This window comes from Lagenorhynchus albirostris, chromosome 3 (genome assembly GCF_949774975.1).
Source record: "Lagenorhynchus albirostris chromosome 3, mLagAlb1.1, whole genome shotgun sequence".
In the NCBI taxonomy this organism is placed as follows: Eukaryota; Metazoa; Chordata; class Mammalia; order Artiodactyla; family Delphinidae; genus Lagenorhynchus; species Lagenorhynchus albirostris.
The window spans coordinates 26,938,726-26,965,179 of NC_083097.1; positions in this window are offsets into that span (position 1 = coordinate 26,938,726).

A 26,454-nucleotide genomic window follows, 5' to 3' on the forward strand; every position below is an offset into this window, starting at 1 on the left:
GAGCAGTACCCACAAGTCCCCCTAAGAGTCAGATTGAATGAATTTAAAGAGGTAAGAAGAAGGAGCAAAGGAGAGAAAAAGGCCCAGAGGTGTTAGGCAGGAAAAAACGAGGCAAGTGAGTTTATTTCCAATGCACAGCAAATGTTTTGCAGGTTGTGCAAACTAATAGTAGATACATGAGGTTGGCCTTGGCACAGAGTAGGTAGTCTGTAAATGTTGCTGGGTGATGTCTGATAATGCAAACTAGGGGTAGGCAGAGAAGTAGGTGCTAAAAGATTTAAGGGAATAAATTACTTTCAAGCATATTGGAAGCATTTATGTTTTGAATTGATGTGCCAGTTATAAATCTTTTTTTCTTTTTTTTTTTTTATGTGAAACAGGATCTTGCTGGCAACACGCTCTTTTGTTCTGCTGTGGTCATCATATGGACCACTTCCTAATTCAAGACTCTAAAGTATTTACTTCTTGTTTTGGAGGCCAAGCCAGAGGCTCATCTCCCTACGGGCATCACCGCTTCTGTGAGGGGCCACCTCTTCCTCCTCCTGTTTCCTGACTCCCCATTTCCTCCACTGTTGTCATTCAGCAAGGATGGAGACCACCATGTGAAATGTGGACAGCTGCTACTGCTTGCTGTTGTTCAGTGAGGACCTCGGCTTCTGTTGCTGCCATCACCCCAAGTCTCCCCCTGGAACCCCCTTTCTGCTTTCTGGGATCCCCGTCTCACTGTTGGGAATCCTGCAGACTACTGTGGCTGAAACAGGAGAGTCCCAGCAACCACCTCCTGAGGTCCTGAGTTGGAACTTGGAATGTTTTAATTTCAAAAGCAGAGTTGAAAGTGGTGATGAGATTTCATGGTACTCTTAGTGGACTGCTACACTCCAGGCACAAAATGAGTTAAGGAAGCATTCTGGGGGTCGGCTCAGAATCTAACCGCAATGTTTCTATGGCAAATTGACTACTAATTTGCCAATAATCAACTTAGAAATGACTTTTAGGATCAAGACATATTCACTGAGAGCTAACCTAACTATTTCAGATTTTGCACAAAACTCAGATGGCTCTAACTTGTCTGAATTAGGGCCTTCAAATAAAGTAGATTGAATACATCCTCTTCCAACAGGCTTGCCCTCATTACAGGCCGGTTTGCTCATAGGGAAAGAGGCAATAAAATCTGATATTCTGGTGGTACTAACACCTTCTGGATGTTTGTAGAAGGAGCAACCTTGGACCAAGTGAACAAGAAAAGAGGAAGTTCCTGAACCACTTGCAAAGGGTTGAGGCTGAGGAACAGATGTCTCTGGGCTGCCCAGACGTCTGCCACACGGCCTAGCAGAGCTACCACTGCCGAAACCCCAAGCCTACCACTGAGGGTGGTCTGGAAGTGAAGGATTGTTTTCCCGAGAGTGGTTTCAAGAATGTAGCTCCTCACCTAATAAAAGGAATGTGCAACGATTAACCGAGTCTAATATTAGCATCTGCAAAATAAAGAGCAATTGGGCCTGCCATAAAAGACAGCAAACCTCGCAGGCACCCTCTGCCAGGTAAAATCTGTTCTTTTTCAGTCATAAATCTTGCTTGGAAGCCAGAGAAGCATTTCACTTCCGTCAGAAACAGTGGGTGAACCAAAGAGAAAGAACATGCTGTTTTGGAGATGAAAGCATCTTGAGTTTAAAGCATCTTGTCATTTCTGCCTGTTTTGCTGGTTTCTTTCTGATGGTGTCCTTGACTTGGCCATGACTTGCACTGTTTTTCATAGGATAGAGCAGCAGCAGGGAAAGGTCAGGGTGGGCCATTTGCTTCCGGATTTAGCTTCAGTCAGAGAACTAGCATCTGACATGGAATCTCACTGTCATCCAAGGTGTGCCCTTAGTTAAACTTCTTTGAACACCAAACCTTTGATAATTGTGAAGAATATATTGATAGAATTTATGGTTTTTCTATCTCATGAACACCACTCGTTGAGATGCAGAAGTTGAATTGACTTTTTCTTCACACAAGGTTACCACTCTTGCTGAACCAGAGATTCAAATCAGTAGTAGCCGCTTTACTTACATTATCTAATTTGTCTTCATGAAACCCTTTCATGTGGGGAAGTGGTTCTCCAAGTATGGTCTTCACAATATCAGCATCATCTGAGAACTTGCTAGAAATGTGCATCCTTGGGTCCCACCCCAGACTTACTGGGCCAGCCATCTGTACTTTAGCAAGTTCTCCAAGCGCTTCTGATGCATACTAAAGTTTGGGAACCACTGATGTAGGACACATTATGACTATAGAATTTATTATATGCTATCATATATTGGATCCTTGAAGTCCCTTATAGCTAAAGCTTTCAATGTTAAATGCTAGAATTCCAGGGATCTTCAGTACTATGCATACAGTAGGCAGTCAATAAATGTTCCCTATAGATGCTGCATCTCTGAGGTAGTAGTCATCTTTTACTTTCCTCCCTCCTATCTCCCCTCCTTCCTGCCTTCTTTCCTTCTCCTTCCTTTTTTTTTCTTCTGCCCTATGTCACTTTAGAGGACACGCTCTTCCCCTTTATGTATAGTTTATTTATTTATTGTTGTTTGTTTGTTTTTCAGTATCCCTCTTAGTAACTCTTGTTCATTCCACAATCCAGAAATTCTTGCATCTGATTTGATTTCTTTCCACATCAGTTTTTTTTTTTTAACATATATTACAGATAGGGCCAATAATCAAGTGGATCTTATCTCACCTGTCACTTGGTAGCCACGTAACCCAGGCTGGCCAATCAGAGTGTTCTACTCCCTGGACATAGCGATTGGTCCCAGCAGGGCCACTGAGAATCGCTGGGGTGGGAGAGAGCAACACGAACTCGATGAAGGAGAGACTCTCCCTATTCCTGACTTTGTGAGCGTCGAGAGGCCTGGTGTTCCTGGTGCTCACAGATGAACTTGGAACTTCTGGGAGGTATATTTCCTTCCACATGGAGACAGTCTGCCTGGGAATGAAGCCAACTCAGAGGAAGGCAAAGCCAAGTTTTGGAGAGAGAGAGGGCAGGGAGCTGATGTCATCTTCTGAATCTAGAGCTTCACCATGCCTTGAAGCCAGAGTCTGCTCTCTGCATGGACTTCATATTTAATTCAACATTCCCTGTGAATCCCTTAACCTAAGATCCTGGGGACGTTTATATCAATGACTATTTTTCTTCTTGCAAAAGTAAGAAATACACATACAAATCTGAACTTACAAGAACTGTGTCATGTAGAAAGTTAAAGTCTCTTTTGATCACTCCCACTTCCTTGAAAATCACGATACTATATGGTTTTGTGCATATTCCTTTAGATTTTTCTATCAATATACTAATGAAGTGGGATGTTAACTGAGAATTTTCTTGATGTCTTAGTTTTTCTAGAGGCCCAGAAAATGAAGGATAAAATAAGTGTGGGCTTCCCTGGTGGTGCAGTGGTTAAGAATCCACCTGCCAATGCAGGGAACATGGGTTCGAGCCCTGGCCCAGGAAGACCCCACATGCTGCGGAGCAACTAAGCCCACGTGCCACAACTACTGAGCCTGCACGCTAGAGTCTGCGAGCTTCAACTACTGAACCCACATGTTCCAACTACTGAAGCCCGCATGCCTAGAGCCCATGCTTCACAACAAGAGAAGCCACCGCAATAAGCCTGCGCACCACAACGAAGAGTAGCCCCCGCTTGCCACAACTAGAGAAAGCCCGCGCACAGCAACGAAGACCCAATGCAGCCAAAAATAAATAAATAAAATATAAATTTATATATAAATACACCAATAAGTGTGAATACCTATATTATGGAGTGAGGTTATCAGACCATTTTTGCAGGACTTGCAAAGTGAGTGATCCAGATCTGCTATGATTAGCTCATATAAGAGGTTATATCTTTTTTAAAGGCTATGAATTAATGAGGAGGTCGACAAGGTTAATAGGAGCACATCTCTGGAGAAGATTCTCAACATGATCCTGGGGTGGGGGCAGGGAACACTCCCTTTCACCCTAAGCCCAGTGTGGGGAGGGGACTTCAAGAAAATCACTCCGATGACCTTCACTGCATCCACTGGGATCTGGGGGATGTGGTATCTGGTACCTCATTCATTCCTCATTCCTACCTGCAGGGCAGCAGGGGGAAGAGCAAAACTGAACTCATAACTTGATTTGATTTGACTTGATTTCCTTGCTGACTGCCAACTGTTTCCAATTTGGAACTGATGCAAAACATGAACTCATCCAGGCAGAATGCATCTATCTGGTTTGGCTGACACTTGGGAAACCTTCCTCTATCGCATCCAATCATGTATTTCTCCTTCAAACTCATGACCTTTCTTCTCTACTCTCCTGAGTCACTGCTCCCATTCTGGGTTGTCTCCACTCAACCCTCAGGCACAGCACAAATGGGAGTTATTATTGTGTGAAGTGATTTTGTAGGACCAGCTACACGTACAATGACTTTAGTTATGAGTGCACAGACAGTGGAGGTTGTTACGATAATTTCCAAGTCTATGTCCCAGTTAACATCAGAAATTTCGGGAACTATAATTCTTTTTCTGGCCTCTACATCTATGTTTTCATCCTCAGTTTCTTCTCCCTGTACCCACATGAACTCTACTGTATAAAGTTTTGAATTCTGCCTCTTATATCTCTCCTCACTGAATCCCCTCTTTCCTGAGGATCTAGCCTTCAGGTTCTACTTCCTTATAAGTAATGCAAGAACACTCTTTATAACAACCGTTTATAAACTTTAAATGAGTACATTTATGCCACATGATCTCATTTCCTCCTCATAATATCCCTGTGAGGTATTACCATCTCCATTTTGAAGATAGGAAAATGGAGGCTCAGAGGAATTGAGTGATTTGCCCAACGTCACACAGCAAGTTAGTAGTGGAAATAGGACAAGAATTCAGATTTTCCTGCCTCACAAGGTTTATATTCTCTTCCTTACAACCCTATCTCCTCAGCTGGCTAATCCTGAAGCCACAGGATTACATTCTGGTCAACCAGCTTCAGCTATTTCCCTCTTCTCTATAGCTCTATAATTTCTCTCCAAACTCCCTAAAGTTTCTTAAAACTCTTTCAGAAGTTTCTATTAGAAGAAGTTATATTTCAAGTAGTCTAACCCTCATCAGACTGAGAGCTGCTGGTCTACAAAGGAATTTTGGGGAAGAGATTGCCTCTGCTGATTAATCCAACTTGAATATTTGAGTCTTCTGTTCAATTAACTTTTCTTCAGAGCTGTTTTCTTTTTTTTTTCAAGAAAAATGTTTCCTTCTGAACAGAACAGTCAAAATTCCCATTTACAGGATGAAGGAGGTTTCTTAAAAAAACAAGACTTGTGTAAAAAGCAAGAATTGAGCAAAAATCTGAAAAATATTGGTAAATTAAAATATTCACCCAGGGACTTCGCTGGTGGTGCAGTGGTTAAGAATCTGCTTGCCAATGCAGGGAACACAGGTTCGAGTCTTGGTCCAGGAAGATCCCACATGCCACGGAGCGACTAAGTCCGTGCGCCCCAACTACTGAGCCTGCGCTCTAGAGCCTGCAAGCCAGAACTACTGAGCCCGTGTGCCACAAGTACTGAAGACCACGTGCCTAGAGCCCATGCTCTGCAACAAGGGAAGCCACTGCAATGAGAAACCCATGCACCACAACAAAGAGTAGCCCCCGCTCACCGCGACTAGAGAAAGCCCGTGCGCAGCAATGAAGACCCAATGCAACCAAAAACAAACAAACAAACAAAAATATTCACTCAAAAATCATTGTTTCATTATCACCGTGTACGTATATAACGTATTTACTTTCGTCTTCCCATGTTACTCTTGGCTGCTAGCGTCTTTAATGAAATCTTTGTTCTATGTAATTGTGTTTTGGTAACTTTTCAGTTAAGAAGAGAAAAAAGGATGATCTTTATTAATATTATTTGCTTTTGATGTCATATTATTTAAAAATAGTTGACACTTCATAATAATGGACATAAAGAATAAAAAGGGCTATTTTTACTTGTATGTAACTGCCTGAACAGATGCTAAGTCATTTTTACAGCTGATTTCAGAATTTAAACCTGTCTTTTTTAAAAAATACACTTTCAAGTACGTTAGTTTTTCTCTCAATTTGTTTAAATATTAGGCTTCCTGGTTTATATGTTCACGGAAAGTGGCTTGGATTAACAGTATTTATTCTTGGTTCTTGGATAAAAATGACATAACTTCTTAATTTCATATATTCAAAAACACGAGTCCCAAAACAGCATTTACAGTAAATGTTTACAGACATAACCTCACTTGATCTTCAGAACAACCCAGTGAAAAATTATCATTATTTACAAGGTGAGAAGTTTGAAGGTCAGAAGGCCCTCACTCTGTAAACATTGATTAAGGTTTACAGGGCCAAAGAGAGGAGAGGTTCAACGAGGCCGTTTGGCCCAATCTGCAAGCTTAAGAGGGATGTTCATTTTGGCTGCTGTTAAAGTGGAGATTTTGTCTATGGAAACAGGGTCTATCCTTGTCTTTGATGTGAACTTTAACCTATAATTACTCTTCTATCTTTCTCAAAAGCCACACTGCTGTCATTTCAGAAACTGTGATGGTCACTCAGAGGTCCTGAGAGATGGCAAGCTGGTAGGGTTGCCAGATAAAATATAGGACACCCAGTTACATTTGAATTTCAAATAAACAATGAATCTTTTTTAATATAAGTATGCCTCATGTAATACTGGGACATTTTTATACTAAAAAAATATTCATTGTTTATCTGAAGTTCAATTTGAACTGAGTATCCTGTATTTTTAATTTGCTAAATCTGGCAACCCTACAAGCTAGCTTCCAAGGGCAAGAAAGAGTTGGTGGCCTGGTCCGAGCTTTAAGGATAGCGAATCCATTAATAACGCAATGCAAGGCAGACAAATGTAGAAACTAAGGCAGGACTTTGTTGCTTGGGTTCATTGTTTTATCCCACTGCTTACTAGCTTAGTTCACTTTCTTAAGTCTCAGTTCCCTCCTCTGCAAAACAGCAGATAACAGTCTCTATTTCCCTAGGGTTGTTGTGAGAATTAAATAATCTAGCATACCTTTCACACGATAAGTGTTCAATAAACTTTGGGTTTTTTTAACAACCTTATTGGAGTATAATTGCTTTACAATGGTGTGTTAGTTTCTGCTTTATAACAAAGTGAATCAGCTATACATATACGTATATCCCCATATCGCCTCCCTCTTGCATCTCCCTCCCACCCTCCCTATCCCACCCCTCTAGGTGGTCACAAAGCACTGAGCTGATCTCCCTGCGCTATGCAGTTGCTTCCCACTAGCTATCTATTTTACCTTTGGTAGTGCATATATGTCCATGCCACTCTCTCACTTCATCCCAGCTTACCTTTCCCTCTCCCCGTGTCCTCAATAAACTTTGTTTTTAATGTTAGTATTTTCACATATGGCCTCCACTTCCCAGAGAACACAGAGATGATAACACTCTCACTTATCCATAATACATCTTATCTATGTCTATGTCTATCTCTGTATTTACATCTGTATTTATATTCAGAGTTTCTTACTGGCCAGGACACTTGTATGTAGTAACTGCATTGTCCGGTGAATCTCCTTAAAACTACTTTTCTCCATTTGTAGAAGGTTTTGTATTACGTTGTCTATATTTATTATTGTTGGTTTCAGCTCTGGTTTAAGAAAAAGTATGCAGTTTTAAAATATTTCTACATAGGTATGTTTAACTTCATTTTTTGTTAGCTTCATCATAATATTTGTAAACTTTTAATGTATAATTATTATAAACTTTTAATATAGTCAGAGTTTTATTTGCCAAATTAAAGTTAAAAACTATTCTTGACTACATATTAAATTTCCTGAATTTAGATATTAATTAGGAAATAACTTAGGTAAAAATGCAACTATTGTGTGCTCTGAATAGTGCAAGTATTTTAGATTCAGAAAGTGTCATTCTCTTGTATGCGTCTATGTTTCTGAATTTGCCTCTTTATCTTTTAATTCATGGTTATCATAAATTCTACCTGAAACTAATAAATCTAGTAATAGCTACACATGAGGGTGAGAGGATAGGGTGAGGGACCTCAACGTGTATAAGCTGTTTGAATTTATCGCATGCTTTTAGAAAGTCTGGTGATGTCTATGTACCTGTCACTGTGTCATGCAAAGCTGCAGAAAACCCAGGGGGCTTATGATTTGTTTGAGGTGAAAGGCTGCGGGATAAAACATACATGAAAGTAACCACAGTAAAAGCAGCAAGTGATAAAGGACTTTGGATGAATTCTGGTAACGAATGTATGAGACCAGATGCGTTTTTTCCTGTTAAATGAACAAAACTGTTGCCCAGCACACAGTACCCATGTCCGCACCATCCTCTGCCCCGTGCCAAAGCGAATATAGTCAACCTGTCCTACCAGGATTTGCTGGTGGCATTGGAAATCACCACGCCCTTCATCAAAGTAATCTGTCAATGTACACTCAGAATCCCAGCAATGTTTATGCCTTTGTCTCAGTAACCCTGCATCTAAGCAACTAGTTTAAGAGAACAATATAGGGAAGAGTCAGTTCTACATATGTAAGTGCATGTGTGCATATATCCTCTGTTTATCTAAATCTACATGTTTATAGAAACTTGTAATTTTTAGCTTTATATCCATATTTCCTGTATTAGAAGAAAACAGGGCTGGCTCTGTGAGTGGGTGCCCAGTGCAGTTATACAGGGTCCCACGTTCACACAAGGGTTCATGCTTGGAGTTTAATGCTCTGTGGTCACCATCTTGAAACTCTTAATTTTATCTTTGAATTTGTGTTTTGTAAGTCCAGTCCAATGGGACAGTGGAGCATGCAGAGGGGGGCTTGGAGCCTTGAGTTACTTGTGCTCCTGTCTCCTGCCACCTCTGTTGGATGGGTTCTTGGCCTCCCACTCCCTGAGACTGCCCAGTTATTGCTGCTGACTTCTATCTCTGGTGGGGTCATGGATGTGGTGGACAGAGGTTTGGTGGTCAAGCATATGCAATCCACATTGTGGGGTGAGGCCCCAGACACCTGTGAGGGTCTCCACTCACCTTGAAGTGCTCTGTTGCATGTGCAACATTGAATAGCCAATAAAAAACACCTGAAAAAGGTTGAAAGCGAAACCACAAAAGAACTATCTTTTTTCTCTGCTTTTGTGGACAAGGAACCCACATTTGCATTTTACACAGGGCCCCATAAATTATGTAGCTGGCTCTGGAAGAAAAATTCTAGTAGGTGAAATTCAGAGGGCTTAGGGTCCAATACAGCTTTACCAAAAAGTTATTCTAGATAAAACCAGACAAAGGCAAACTCATCCCCTTAGCTTTAGACCCAGGCAGCAGGAATCCAGCCAGGAAGAGAGAGAGTGAACACAGAGCTCATGGCATTCCCGTGGTCAGAGCTTACGGCTTCTCCCACACTGGTAAGGAAGTGTCTTCAACTCTTAGCCCTGAGCGTTATTGCCCTTCTGGGGTGTGTGTGTGTGCACGTGTGTGCGTGCGTGCGTGTGTGTCTGTGTATGTGTGTAGGACGGAGGTGTGGAAGTCAGTGCTTCCTGAGTCACTTTCTGCAATATTTCTTGTGGTTTCCCTCTTTGTTTCCTTTTTTCTTCCATTTCAAGAAATCATCCCATTATTTGAGATGAAATTTGTCCCAGAGCTTTAGTTCTTGTGTGTGAAGATTTTTCTTTAAAGAAAACGAAAGAACTAAGGTAGATTTAGCGCGCCAGACAGACCCATCAATCTTGTCTGTAATTGAGGCTGCCATTGGTGAGTAGCCACTTGGGAGGAAATTGCTCACCCACGTGGAGTGAATGAACTCTTTCAGGGCGCTGGACTCCGCAGAGGGCTGTGCAGTGGCCTCCTGCCAGATGGTATCGTCCTGGTGCCTGGCTTGGCTGTAGACTCAGGTTCAGACCAGGGAGAAGTTTGTTCCTCTGGTCCTGCAGATAAGCGTCTGTTTGCTCTCTCTCTTCCTGGTTCAGCAGGGCTGAGGTCCCTTTTTAGAGGCGTTGACATTTAAACGCATGAGGGCTTTTGGTGATGGGAATAGGAATGTGTACCCACGAAGAGCTTTGAGTCCCTTCATTTGATGGAGGGAAGAGCAAAAAGCAACAGTAGTTTTATGACGTCAAAGTGAAGGCTGATGAGGCCATTCCTGCTTCCGGTCAATTAATCTCTGGACCATTCGAAGCCAACTGTCTATAGAGAAATGCCAGCTCCATTGGCAGTTTCTCCATAACTGTCCCAAAGAATTGGCTTTACTTTTCCTTTCCTCTAACATAGTCCAAATAATGCCTTGTTGCTGGAGAGCTTAAGTAAAATCTTACAACCCATCTCAATCAACAACGTGAGATCACCTCTTTTATCTGTCAGAAGCATTGGAGATAAATCGATAGGGAAGTGGAATTCCTGTGTTTATACTTTCAGATGATTGAACTGAAAGAACATTTAGCTGCCAGTCCTTTCTGTTTTGAAAGAAGCCCCTTAGGGGCCAATGACTGAGTTAACATCTTCAACATTCTACATAAAATCGTTCAAGAGAAAGGCCTCTCCTCCTCTTGAATGAATTCCATGGCACAAAAGCTATTATTTGGAATGGCATGGTACCTCAGAGAAGAGAGTCAAAATCTCCCAAGGATCTTTATGATATAGGGACTCTGACGGAACTACAGTAGAACGAACAGCTTTGTTCCAAGCCCATCCATTAGAAAGAATTGAGGGTAGTGCTCTCTTCTGGAAAGGACGGGGCTAAAGGAGATATTTATATTGGGGGCACAGTGAAGAGCCTAAGAAGGCAAAAGCACAGAGATGAGCCCATAATTTAGTTGTGGACAAGATTGTTGAAAAATATTCCAAAGCACGTTGTTCTAAATCTCTCAGCAATAATCAGCTTGGATTATGGTTTTGTGTTGACTTGTTGACCTCTCCCACTTGCTAAAGTCCTCTAAGCTTAGTATTTGGAACAAACATAATCCTTAAAGGCTTAGTGAAAGAAAGAATGGACAAAAAGCCTCATTTCTATATGTTATGAGGTATAGAATACGGAGGAGCCCTCAGGGTGTGGTGACACCTAGTGCAAAGCACTTGATGTGTTCTTAAGGCCTTTGCCTCAAACAAGCCAAGATGAAAACGTTCAAGGAGAAAAGCGCTCCCTGAAGGGAAGGATGTATTGGCAACACCCAGCTTGTCTTAAGCAACATTAAACAATTTATAGCTCTTGATAGATGAGCTAGGAATTTGGAACATATATGCCCCTGGGAAATCAGCCAAAACCATTGCATGGCTATATATTTTAAATCTATAGCAACAGCACAGACAAACTGAGGTTGTTCTCGACTCTGACCCTCATGGGGCTCCTCCCTGGCCAAAGCTGCTTTCTTTTTCCCTTGGTGTTCTCGTTTTACTCCCTGGAAGAAAGCAAAATGTTCTGTATGAAATTTTCCCTGTATGGAATTTTATCTTTAAATTTCTGTAGCCAGTGAGGAGAGCTCAAGGGCACGTCTCAGGAAAATGGAAGGACCCAAGTGTGCAGCCTCTTCTTTTTCAAGTGACATAAAATTGACATACAGTTAACACTTTAATGGTCTAAATCAAGCAATTGAATTTGGGGCGTTTATCTAACTCAGGGAAAAAAATCATGTTTTGACAAACAAATTCTATACAGTTCAACTAAGATCAAGCCTGTTAACCAGAATTAAGGGCCATAGTCAACTGTCCTTAGTAAATCTAAACCGTCATCTAAATAGACTCTTGAGGAGACGTGGGTGTCTAGAGTAATGTTTTTTCACAGACCAACCTGACATGACAGGAACGTTTATCAAGGAATGAAATTCACGTCAGGCATGAACATGTTCAGCTGTCTCCTTCAGTGCTAAGCTTGAACTTGTCACAGCACAGGACTGTGCTTGCGCACCTGGTTTACCCAGAGACCTTTTTGTGTTTGACAGTTGCAGCTGTAGAATCCTAACATCCTTCTGATTCCTCAGAGGCAGATTAAATTGTCTTACTCAGTTATTTATTTATTTATTTATTTATTTATTTATTTATTATTTTTGGCTGCTTGGGTCTTCACTGCTGCACGCAGGCTTTCTCTTGTTGCGGCGAGCAGGGGCTACTCTTCGTTGTGGTGTGCGGGCTTCTCATTGCAGTGGCTTCTCTTGTTGCGGAGCAAGGGCTCTAGGCGCCCGGGCTTCAGTAATTGTGGCACTTGGGTTCAGTAGTTGTGGCTCGCGGGCCCTAGAGCGCAGGCTTAGTAGTTGTGGCACATGGGCTTAGTTGCTCCACGGCATGTGGGATCTTCCCAGACCAGGGCTCGAACCCGTGTCCCCTTCATCGGCAGGCAGACTCTCAACCACGGCACCACCAGGGAAGCCCCAAGAAGAGCATAGTTTGATGGGCTTGGCTAGCATGGTGAAAGAGCAAAAGCCTGAGAATCAGGAATCCTTCCCTTCTGGGCATCTTAGGTGGGACTGATTTACACTCATGCCATAAAACACAGTGGAATGATGATACCTCTGGAATGATCAATTCCTTCAGAGTTTCCACTAGCCTCATCCTGCACCTGCCCCCTAGGGCTGAAATTGGGTCTGCCTCTGGAGATGAGATATTGTCAAAAGGTTTACCACTGAATAGCCTCGACTATGAGCCAGGGTAGGAGGACTGGACTTGAAGTTAACAGATCTGGGTGCAAGTCTTGCTCTTGTCTTTATTTATTAGGTGTGTGTATTACTGGATTTTAGCAGGAAACAGAGGGTACACTCAAATCAGGTGATTTGAGGAGAGTTTAATACAAGGACTGTTTACAAAGCAAGAGCCAAGTTCAAGGAAAACAACAAATAATGCAGTATCTGGGGCTATTGACATGTTACCAACTCTAGCCCAGAAGGGGAGAGGGAAGGGGGCCATGTCTGGAATGCAGAGGGGCCACCAGAAAGAAACTGTGCTTGGCTAGAGGGATAGAGCTCATGCACTGAGATCCAGTAAGAAGGGAGCAGGAGAAATAAATGCCCAGGGCCTACTGTCCGTTGCCCTCCCCTCTCCTACCAGTGGCTCCGTTGGCCGAGCCCAGTGAGAAGCCAGAAGCCCAGGGGATGGAAGGTGCAGGCTAATGGCTTTTGAGGCACAGAGGGCAGAGTAGGAGGAGAGGGTGGAGAAGGGAGGAGAGCGGGTCTGGAGTGGCACACGGAAGGTACCCAGAACAAGGACCATGGAAAGACTCCAGTTGAGTAATCTTCTCACGCCAGGAAGGGAGCTCTACCTAGCCCACACGGGGAGGGGGAAGGCGAAGCTGAGGTGAAGTGAGAGAGTGAGTAGGTGAGATACAGAAAACATGCTTTCTAAACTGCAAACTGAAATATAGTCTAATTGGAAAATATTCACTCGTCATTTCCAAGGGTAGGTTTTCATACAATTCAACCCATTTGCAGATCTAGGAAGAACTGCAGTAGACGGTGACACCGATTCAGTAGCAGGAAATCACTCCCATGCTGGCTATACTGCATTTTGATTTACTGGGGGCTGTAGGTTGGAAAGGCCAGCTTTCAGAGTTACGAACTTGTGACCTGAAATTTCGGTTTTTTTCACTTTATACATAAGCATGTAGCACATTTTCTTCTATGAGGGGCTTCAGAATTATAAGCCACTAGTTGAGCATTATTGGGAAGAATGGTGTCACTTGATTTATTTGCTCAATACTCATTTCAAAAAATCTATGTCATAGCTTTGCTCACTCCTACCATAGCTTTCATCTCCCTCCCAGTGGAAATTGGCAGGATTTCAAATCTTCTGGAGTAAAGAAAATGTGCCCAGACTCAATATCATTTGTGGGAAAGGAATATATAAAAAGTTGAATTTTGTTTTTAAAAACTAACAATTCTCTCATTTATTTTTTATTACTTTTAAATTTTAGTTCTATTATTTTGTTTGTGTATACATATGTGGATATACTAGACCTAAAAAGCTGGAGAATTTGAATTTCCTGTGTCCCTTAGTAAAGGGCACTGAGGAATATGTGCTCCTAAAGCAGCTTCGCCATTTAATTTCCTTTTCCTTCTCTCTCCTTCTCCTCTCCTTTCTCCTCCTCTACTTTGTCATTCTCTTCTCTCTCTCCCTCCCTCCTGCTTTCTCCCACACAGCCACGCATGAGCACATTCACTTAATACAGATTTACATGTACCAGGCACTTCCTGAGGCTGTAGAGATACAGCAGTTAACAAACCAGGAACAACTGCTGCTTGTATTCTTGCGTGGGAGACAGACAATAAACACGATATACAAGCACAACACGTTAGATGTTGGCAATTGCTTGGGAGAAAAATAAATGAAGAAAGGGAAATAGGGAGAGTTGAGTTGCACCTTTTCGAAGAGTGATCAAGGACTGTTCATATTTAACAGTATAGAGGGCACTAAACCAATGTAAAATGAAGTTGTACTATGTATTACAAACAGAAACAATGTTGGTTCTCAATCCTTTAACACAGAGATTTCTGAAAACTCAGTGAGGTTCTCTGGGTCCTGCATTTCTCACCTACAAAGTAACAGCGGTGGAGTGGGGGTAGGAAAGTAGAAGTGCTCTAACTACAGTGAAATGAATCTGGTGCGATATGTAAACATAATACTCAAAATCGCAGTCAGTTCTCTTGGCTCTGCTGTCAACATCTATCCAGAATCAGATCGCTTCTCCCACCTCCCTGCTACCACCTTGGTCTCAACCACCATCATATCCTGTCTAGTTTATCGCAATGAATACCTAATGGCCTCCCAGCTCCTAACCTTACACGCATCAGCTAGAGTGGGCCTTCAAAAAGTTGGATCTTGTTGGTTTAAACCCTGAATTGGCTCCTAAAGTCCTTTTAGTGGCCTTTGAGACCCACTCTGACTTTCCCACCGCCCCGCCCTCACTCACTCCCCTCTGGCCACACTGGCATCTTCCTTCTTTGTTGAATGTCAGGAATTTTCTGCTTCTTAGGGCTTTGCTTTATCTTCCCTCTGTCTGGGACGTAGCCACTTCACTAACTGCCTCATCTTCGCTCAGTTCTCTTCTGTTCAACGAGGCCTACGTTGACTACCCTCATTCAACTTTTCAACCTCTTCGCCTCAGCATGTCTACCCTTGACCCCCATCTCTGGCTTGACTTCCTTCTTATTTCCATAGTACTCATCATTTTTACACATCTGATAACATTGCTAAATAATTGACTTATTATGTTTATGTGTGTTGCCACCTGCTAGAAATAATTCCATGAGGGCAGCCCATGTGCCAGGAACAGTGCCTGGTCCTGAGCAGGTGCTCAATAAGTACTTGTCTAGAAATAATTAATGCCATATATATATATACAGTCTTTTCCTACCTCCTCATTTTCTCTCATGCTGTCCTTGTTCCAAACCACTTTTCTCCACGCTCTTTGGTCGTATCCTACCGTGATAGGCTGAATGTTTGTGTCCCCCTGCCAGATTCATATGTTGAAGACTTAACACCAGTGTGGCAATATTTGGAGAAGGGGCCTCTAAGGAAGTAATTAAGGTTAAATAAGCTCATAAGCATCATAATTCTATAGGATTAGTCCTTAGAGGAAGTGACAACAGGGAACTTGCTCTCTCTTTCTATTCTTGCTTACGCACCCAGCAAAGGCCATGTGAGCACACAGCAAGAAAGCTACAACCCGGGAAGACTGCCTTCACCAGGAACTAAATCAAGTAGCACCTTGATTTTAGACTTCTAGCTTCCAGATCCGTGAGATATAAATTCCTGTTGTTTAAGCCACCCAGTATCTGGTGCTTCGTTATGGCAGCCCGAGCAGACTAATATACCTACCTGTGTGCTTAGGCTCACCTTCAGCGTCTCCTCCTCCATTAAGTCATTGCCAACTATGTGAGTCCACACGAACATCCATTTTCTGACTTTCAATAGCATTTTTAGATACGTGACAATTTTCAGAGTTTGATTATAGTTTGCATTGACTTGTTATCTGTTTTATGTGTTGCACATTTAATCTCCCCACATGAGGTATAAACTGTTTTATGAGGGCAGAGCCTGAAACAAATAAAAGTCCATGGTGCCAAGTTCTCTTTGAGGAAAGTAACTGTGTCTTATTCATAGAGAGGATTATAGAATTATTTGATTGCCCAAGGTCACACAAATGGTCTTAAAATAGAATCGGATCCAGTTTTCATAAATCCTAGGCCAGGACTCTATTTTTGAGCACGTACCATTTTGGAGCACCACAGAAGGTGCCCAAAAGGTAGACACTGAATTTATAAATAAATGAGACCTTTATAAAAATATATTTAGGGCAAAATGTAGTTTCTAAGTAGTTTCTAAGGACACCAAAGCAAGTCTTCCTGACATCAAGCTAAGGAATGAGCCAAGGTATAAGAAATAAAATCCTGGATCTCATCTCATCTCTCAATTATCTATAACGTCATGTACCAACTTCATGCTGTGTGAACAAGTGACAGAAATAATGAGGAAGAACAGGAATCTAAGGGAAGGAATGTGAACTATGCGTTCATTGATCAAGCAGGCAGGCAACTGAAAGGGATAAGAGGATAAACACATTTAGATAATTACCGCTGTGAAAAAAATAAACAACAGTCCTTTGGTGTGTAAGATTATGGGAAAGGGGAGGCTGCTGTCCTGAATTAATCAGGAGCTTGCACAGACTGACTGGAGACATTATACATATATGTTTCCATATTACACATTTCCAAAAACTATACAAACTATCACTAACTAAAACAGGGTTTTCAAAATTCCTTTTCCTGGGTTAACATAGTATGTTTGGTGCTTGGGTTCCCAGGTCAGCCTGCAAAAGTCTCTTCAACCCCAAATAACCTGATTTTAGAGTAAAAACTAGATCAAACTGAAGATAATACAGTTTACTGCTGACGGTTAAGGAGAAAAACACCTCATTTGAGAAGGGGGAGAAAATGGATGCACATTCCTGTAGAAATTCTGGAGGAATTTTGGGTATCTCTCAGTCTTTGAATAGTGGTATTGTTTATTATGTCTACTTTTTACTTGTAAAAGCACAAATTTTGTTTTCTTTCATAGGTTCTTGCCTAGTATTACTTTTTCACATATCAAACAAGTCAAGCAAAAATGAATGGAAAAAATAAGAGGAATTTTAAACGGGAAACTGAGCAAGAGAAAGCAAAGAGAAAGGGGTCACAGAAAATGTGGCTTAAAAAGAGAGTGTGCTTGATGCAAACTATTATATATTGGATGGATAAACAACAAGATCCTACTGTATAGCACAGGGAACTATATTCAATATCTTATGATAAACCATAATGGAAAAGAATATGAAAAAGAATATATATATATATGTATAACTGAGTTGCTTTGCTGTATAGCAGAAATTAACACAACATTGTAAATAAACTATACTTCAGTAAAATTAATTAAGAAAAGAGAACATACTTAATGAGTGAGCTGGAGATGTGTAAAAGAAAGGGAGAGACTGAGTGTGTGGATAATCCAGTGCAGGTTGATAGAAAGAGCAATGCTTTGGAATCCAAATTGACTTGTATTTGCATTCTGGACAAATTGTAATTTGGGACAAATTACTCCCTTTACATTTATGACTTAATTTTTTCATCTGTAAAATGACAAAGTCTTTGTCTTATAAGATTGATGTGAAGAATGAACACTTCTAAACTCATTCTACAAGGCCAGTATTACCCTAATACCAAAACCAGACAAAGACACTACAAAAACACAAACAAACAAGAAAAGAAAATTATAGGCAGCATCCCTGATGAACATAGATGCAAAAATCCTTAACAAAATATTAACAAACTGAATTCAACAATACACAAAAAGCATCACATATCATTATCAAGTAGGATTTATTCGAGGGATGCAAAGATGGTTAAATATCTGCAAATCAATCAATGTGATAAACCGTATCAACAAAACGAAGGATAAAAATCATTTGATTGGGACTTTCCTGGTGGCACAGTGGTTACGAATCTGTCTGCCAATGCAGGGGACACGGGTTTGAGCCCTGGTCCGGGAAGATCCCACATGCTGTGGAGCAACTAAGCCCGTGCGCCACGACTACTGAGCCTGCACTCTAGAGCCTGTGAGCCACAGCTACTGAGCCTGTGTGCCACAACTACTGAAGCCGACATGCCTAAAGCCTGTACTCTGCAACAAGAGAAGCCACTGCAATGAGAAGCCCACACACTGCAACAAGGAGTAGCCCCTGCTCGCTGCAACTAGAGACAAGCCCGCATGCAGCAATGAAGACCCAATGCAGCCAAAAATTAAAAAGTAAATAAATTTAAAAAATCATATTATCTTCTCAATAGATGCAGAAAAAACATCTGGCAAAACTCAACATCCATTTATGACAAAAACTCTCAATAAAGTAGGTATAGAGGAAACATACCTCAATATAATAAAGTCTTATATGATAAAACTATAGCTAGCATCATATTCAATGGTGAAAAGCTGAAAACTTTTCATCTAAGATCAGGAACAAGACAAGGATGCCCACTCTGGCCACTTTTATTCAACATAGTATTGGCAGTCCTAAACACAGCAATCAGACAAGAAAAAGATATAAAAGGCGTCTAAGTAGGAAAGGAAGAAGTAAAACTGTCACTGTTTGCGGATAACATGATACTATATATAGAAAACCCTAAAGACTCCACCAAAAAACTCTTAGAGCAGTAAAATTGCAGGACACAAAATTAATATACAGAAACCTGTTGAATTTCTATACTCCAACAACAAACTTTCAGAAAGAGAAATTAAGAAAACAACCCCATTTACAATTGCATGAAAAAGAATAAAATACCTAGGAATAAATTAAGCCAAGGAGGCAAAAAAAACTGTACTCTGAAAACTATAAGACATTGATGAAAGAAATTGAAGACAACACAAATAAATGGAAAGATATATACCATGTTCATGATTCGAAGAGTTAATATTGTTAAAATGTCCATAGTATCCAAAACAATTTACAGATTTAACACAATCCCTATCAAAAAATCAATGGCATTTCCCACAGAACTAGAACAAATAATCTTGAAATTTGCATGAAACCACAAAAGACCCTGAATAGCCAAAGCAAACTTCAGGAAGAAGAACAAAGCTGGTGATATCATGCTCCCTGATTTCAAACTATACTACAAAGCTATAGTAATTAAAACAGTATAGCACTGGAACAAAAACAGACACATAGATCAATAGAGAGAACAGAATAGAGAGCCCAGAAATAAACCCACACACATATGATCAATTAATTTACAACAAAGGAGGCAAGAATATACAATGGGGAAAAGATAGTCTCTTTAATAAATTGTGCTGGAAAAACTGGACAGCTACATGAAAAAGAATGAAACTGGACTACTCTCTTGCACCATATACAAAAATAAACTAAAAATGGATTAAAGACTTAAATGTAAGACCAAAACCACAAAACTCCTAGAAGAAAACAGAGGCAGTATGCCCTTTGACATCAGTCTTAGTAATATTTTTTGGATCTGTCTCCTCAGTCAAGGGCAACAAAAGAAAAAAATAAACAAATGGGACTACATCCAACTAAAAAGCTTTTGCACAGCAAAGGAAACCATCAACAAAATGAAAAGGCAGCCTATGAAATGGGAGAAGACATTTGCAAATGTTTTGTCTGATAAGGGATTAATATCCAAAATATATAAAGAAGTCATACAACTCAGTATCAGAAAACCAAACAATCCAATTAAAAAATGGGCAGGGAACCTAATTAAACATTTTTCCAAATATTTACAGATGGGCAACAGACACATGAAAAGATATTCAACATAACTAATCATCAGGGAAATGTAAATCAAAATCAAAATGAGATACCATTTTGAAGCTGTCAGAATGGCTATCATCAAAAAGACAATGAATAACAAGTATTGGTCAGAATGCAGAGAAATGGAAACACTATTGGTGGGGATGTAAATTGGTACAATTATTATGGAAAATAGTATGGAGTTTCCTCAAAAAATTAAAAATAGAACTACTATATGATCCAGCAATCCCACTTCTGGGTATTTATCCAAAGAAAATGAAAACACTAATTCAAAAAGATATATGCACACCAATGTTCACTACAGCATTATTTACAATAGCCAAGATATAGAAGCAACCTAAATGCCATCAGTAGATAAATGGATAAAGAAGATGTGGTGTATATATATATATATATACACATATATAAACACACACACAGACACACACACACACAATGGGATATTATTCAGCCATAAAAAAGAATAAAATCTTGCCATTTGGGACAACATGGATATACCTAGAGGGTATCGTGCCAAGTGAAATAAATCAGACAGAGAAAGACAAATATTGTATGATTTCACTTATATATAGAATCTAAAACACAAAACAAATGAACAAACAAAACAAAACAGAAATAAACATAGATACAGAGAACAAGCTGATGGTTGCCATAGGGGAGGGAGGTGGGGGGATGGGTGAAATGGGTAATGGAGATTAAGAGGTACAAACTTCCAGCTATAAAAAAAAAATAGCCTGTGGGATGTAATGTACAGCACAGGGAATATAGTCAGTAATATTTTAATAACTTTGTATGGTGACAAGACTTATTGTGGTGATCATTTCTTAATGTATAAAAATATTGAATCACTGTGTTGTACACCTGAAACTAATATAATGATAGGTCAGTTATACTTCAGTAACAAACAAACAAATCCCCCTAAAACACTTAGTGGTTGAAACTAACAACAACAAGATTGGTGTGAGGATTAAATGAGAGAATGTAGCTGAGGCTGAGAGTAGGGGATTTCATAAATGATAGTCATCAGTAAAAGTACTTCTGATGCTGCTGTTGCCGTGAGCCAGCAGGGTGGGAGTATGCACAGAGGCAGTAGAGACAGAGCACTGGCTGGTTATTGTCTGGAATGAACTGGAAGAGAAAGGTGGGATGGGAGAGGGCATGGGAGAAGAACCAATGGAGGACCAGAGCATGCGTGTGTTGGACACTATTTCTATAGTACATGCCCACAGTGGAAGGAATAAATGCATAATGGAATGTATTATACTGTGCTCTGTTCTGCAGCAGAACTTAATGTCAATTTATTTTCATTGAGAAAGCAGTACAATATCTCTGGGGTCTTTATCTGCAAGCACTGTTGTGTTGGTTGTAAATGTTATAAAGAAATTAGGGTTACAGCTCCAGGGCACCATCTCTGAGAAGGCTTGTGCAGTAAAGGAACAATAGAAGCAATGCTCTGTGAAGCACTGTATCTATTTATCATTTCCCCAGGGGACTATTAGAATACAACCAATTCACAATGAGGTTGTAGTAAACAGTAAAGGACCTTTTCACATCTTTCCTAGGAGCAATTTCAATCCACAGCCTTGCTATCCCAGAATGATTTTTTCATCTCTCTCTTTTTTTTTTTTTTTTTTTTTTTTTACCATAGGGATTCTCAGTTGGACTTTTTTGGGGGTGGTAGGGAGAGAGGATATTAGAAATAGGAGAGAAGTTTTTTCAAAATAAACAGCCTGTCCAGGTGGGCTTTGGTAACTGGCCCCCCAATGAGAGAAGCAATGATCACATCTAGGCCCAGTTTTTCCTTTCACAACTTGCAGGCAAATCTCTGAATCAGGTTCCTCTCTCTTATACCTGGATCTGTGGAAACCTTCTCTTTGCATTCCCCATCATTTCTCATCTGGCCTGAAATCCTCTAAAGAATCTCAGGGAGCCTGTTGCATTCAGGGAAGGATGGGCTTATTGATTAATTACTTATATTTTCGAGAGGTGATTGTAAGTAATTTTTAAAAGCTTTATTGAAAAAGAAATTGAAGATTCTCTATACGACAAGAGTCAATCTTCCAATTTTCTGTAGAAGCTAAAATTTATGGAAAAGAATGGAGAGTTAGCTTGTGACTTGGTGGTCTGACCAGCACTCTTCCCTGGGAAGGAAAAAAGAAATCAATAGATGCAGGACCTGAAAGGACTTGCCAGGTCCCAGGAAATTCTGCGTAGGGACCTAGAGTTATGACAATATTCCTATTCACTTTTATGGAGGTCCCACAGTCCAGGGCATTGCCTAGATATATTGTTTCCAAGGCAAGAAAAACCCACTGGGATACTGAACAGAATATTCTAAGAATCTTTTAAATCAACAGCTCTGCCACTTGACCATGAGGAATGTGACCTTCCCAAGGATGCCTGGAGAAGACGGAATGTACACCAACAGTGGGGCCTTACCTCATCTTCCTCCAGTCTCTGTGGGCCCTTGCTCTGCAAGGTGATAGCTGGATCTCCCTGCTTCTTGCTTCTGCTCTCTGGGTCAAACTGCTAAGTGGACTAATCTTGCCTTCCAGTCTATCCATTTCATCCTCCAATGACAGTCTACACCCTCCTGCTGCCCCCTGGCTGCTCAAAACTTATTTTGGGGAACACAGTGTACTAAAGTTTGCAAACCAATAGAGAGCCTGTTTACAGATGTTTTATCTCAAGAGTCTTTTAAATTTTTAATTAAAACTAGTGACCAACATTTGCAATTCAGGAGGCAAAATTTTAGATTCCCAGCTTCTCATGAAAAAAAAGAAATCCAAAGTTCTAGCTTCAAATTGCTACGGTCCTCACCCTTCCCTCTTAATTTATTTTTTTAATTAAAAAAATTTTTATTTTATATTGAAGCATAGTTGATTAACAATATTGTGTTAGTTTCTGGTGTACAGCAAAGTGAATCAGTTATACATATACGTGTATCAATATCTACTCTTTTTCAAATTCTTCTCCCATTTAGGTTATTATGGAATATTGAGCAGCGTTCCCTGTGCTATACAGTAGGTCCTTGGTGTAAATACTTCCACCATGGCTGATTTCAAACTATCCAATGGTTTAACAATTGGCTCTTATGAGCCAGTATGAGTTGGTTCCAGCATGTGGTGTTTGTATAGACTTTTCACCATACAAGGTCCCTTCCCATGCACCTTCTGAGCAGGTACAGTTTGGATTATTTTCCGTTTCAGAAAGAGAAGTTGAGGTCCAGAGGGCTCTGTGGTTTTCCCAAGATCATAGAGATAGTGAAGATAGTACCAGAGAACAAGGCTTCTGACTCAATTCCAGAATTCTTACTAACATACTGTTTTGCACAGTACACCTTCAAATTTTTCAGACATTCAAGAATTCAAAAATTTACTACATATCCATCTTTTGTAAGGAAGCTAGAAGAGCATGTGTTCCACTAAAATGTAGGAGTGAGTAAGAAAGAGGAAGCATATGATACAGGGAATAGGAATCCCACACAAGGCAGAAATTAAGGTAATTCCAAGGACGGTGAAGGGAGTGATACATCAGGAAGTCATTTTATGAGGAGCCTTGCAACAGGCTGAATGCTGGACGAATCCAGATTAGAGTATATCAGAGGTTTTGGGAGAGAATTTTTCATGAAGAGAAATTGAATAATGGATTATAAATGTACCCAGAGGGACTTCCAAATTGGGGGAGAGTTGGGTGATAAATAATAAATAGATGGAAAAATAAGTAAATGAAAACAAAATAATTATTAATTCCAGGAAAAATCAAAAGCAGTCCTAATAAGGAAAGCTCCTTACAGCATAATATATATCTCAGTTCTAAGTAGCATTTACATTATCAGAATAATGTAAACATTAAATATTGATTCAAGCAATATTATGGTTTAGCTATATTGGGAGAAGAGGAACTAAGGGTGTATCCAAGTCGTGGGGATAAGGGGTGTGTGGCTGTGTGTGTGTGTGAAGGGAAATACTTTCTTTTTATGATTAAAATTGAAAAATCAAGAAGTAGCATTATGAGCATGTCACTGAATGAAAATGTTTGCCTCTTGGGACCATAAAAGAGTGTATGTGTTCAGTGGAAAGTTGTGGGGGGAAGTTGGGGGGACTGTAAAATTTCATAATAAGTGTGGTGGAACCATCTGGTTCTTTGAATAATATAAAATATATCTTTGATTAAAAAACAACTAAAATCAAATTACTAATAAATTAATATACTCATATTTTCTTGTAATAAAAAACCTAGTGCAGTAATATTAATACCAGGCAAAAGCAAATCCATGTACTAGGAGTATTAAGAGACAGAGAGAGAGTTCAGACAAATGGAATAATCTACCATGAAGATACAGCCATTCTAAACTATAGACCTTATTGCATAGCTTCAGAGTACTTACCAAGAAAAGAAAAAGACTACAACAATAATTTTGTAAATTGACAATAATAATTAAACACCTTTATAGAACGTCTCAAAAACTCACAGATCAAGCAAACAAGGTAAGTATAGAAAAGATGTGAGTAAACTTGATCTGGTAATTGAATGTAGAATTTCAAATTTGACTACACATTATCTTTAAATACGCAGAATATATTTACAAAATATTATCTAAATACTAGCCTAAATAGGACATCTTAACATAATAGAATAATTTGATATCAAATACAGGCTACGGCAGAGAGAGTCTAAGGTGGTTCCTTTTATAATATCCTTAATGTTTGGTGTTCACGCCTGCATGTAATTCCCTCCCCTTGAGTATGGGCAGGACCTGTGATTTCTTTCTAACTAATAGAATACGGCAAAAGTGAATGGATGTCGCTCCCATAACTATATTACATTATATATGACTATGTCTTACTAACAGACCCTTTCTAGACATTTTAGCTGTCGGCTTGATGAAGTGAGTGATCATGCTGGAAAAAACCTGTGGACAGCCTATACGAACTGCAGGCAGCCTCTAGGAGTTCAGGGCCTTTTACCTGACAGCCAACAAGAAGCTGAGCTCTCAGTTCTACAACCACAAAGAAATAAATTCTACTAACCTGAGTGAGATTGGAAACAGATTGTTCTCTAGTTAAGCCTCCAGATGAGAATGAAGCCGTCTGACACCTTGATTGCAGTCTTGTGAGACCTTTGGTATTATCATCCATCTAGAAAACCCAAGATAATCATTAAACAAACTATTAGAACTAATAAGGGAATATAGTCCTGAGTTACTCAGAAAACAAGTTAAACGTATAAAAACAATATGTACCAGCGATAATCAATTAGAAAATATAATAGAAAAAAGATCTCATTCACAATAGCAACGACTCTACAGTGCCTAGGAATAAGTCTAATAATAAGTATGCAAGAAAAGCTATACAGAAAAAAACTATAAAACTTTATTGAAGAACATGAAAGAAGATCTGATGAAAAAAAGCTATATACCATGTTTGTGAATGGGATGATTCAATAGTGTAAAGTTGCCTATTTTCCTCAAATTAATCAGCAAAATCAGTGGGATCCTAATAAAAAATCCTCCAAAAAATGTTTATGCTACCTGACAACCTGAGCATCTTTTCAACTTTTTCATGTGCTTATTGGTCATCTGTATAACTTCTTTGGAGAAATGTCTATTCAAGTCCTTTGCCCACTTTTTTAGTGTGGTAAAATACACATAATATAAAAATTACCATCTGAGCCATTTTAAAGTGCATACTTCAGGGGTATTAAGTACATTGATATTGTTGTATAACCATCACCACCTTCCGCCTTCAGAACACTTTTCATCTTGCAAAACTGAAACTCATACCCATTAAATGATAACTTCCTATTCCCCCCTCCCCCCAGCCCAAGGCAACCACCATTCTACTTTTTGTCCCTAAGATTTTGACTACTTTAAGAATCTCATATAAGTGGAATCATATTGCCATTCTGAATTGGGTTATTTGATCTTTTGTTGTTGAGTCGTAGGAGTTCTTTATGTATTCTGGATATAAATGACTTATCAGATATATGATTTGCAAATATATATATATATATATATATATATATATATATATATATATATATATATATATTTGCGGTACGCGGGCCTCTCACTATTGTGGCCTCTCCTGCTGCGGAGCACAGGCTCCGGACGCTCAGGCTCAGCGGCCATGGCTCACGGGCCTAGCCGGTCCGCGGCATGTGGGATCTTCCCGGACTGGGACACGAACCTGTGTCCCCTGCATCGGCAGGCGGACTCTCAACCACTGTGCCACCAGGGAAGCCCGATTTGCAAATATTTTATCCCACTCCATAGGTTGCTTTTTCACTCTGCTAATTGTGTTCTTTGATGCACAAAGTTTTCAAGTTTGATGTAGTCCCCTCTGTTTATTTTTGCTTTTGTTGCCTGTGCTTTTATTGTCATATCCAAGAAATCATTGCCAAGTCCAACGCCATGAAGCTTTCCTTCTGTATTTTCCTCTAGGAGTTTTATAATTTTAGGTCTTATATTTAGGTCTTTACTGTTTGAGTTAACTTTTGTATATGGTTTAAGATAAGGGTCAACTTCATCCTTTTGGATGTGGATATCCAGTTTTCCCAATACCGTTTATTGAAGAGACTGCCCTTTCCCCATTGAGTGGTCTTGGCAACCTTGTTAAAGATCATTTGACCATATAAACAAGGGTTTATTTTTGGGTT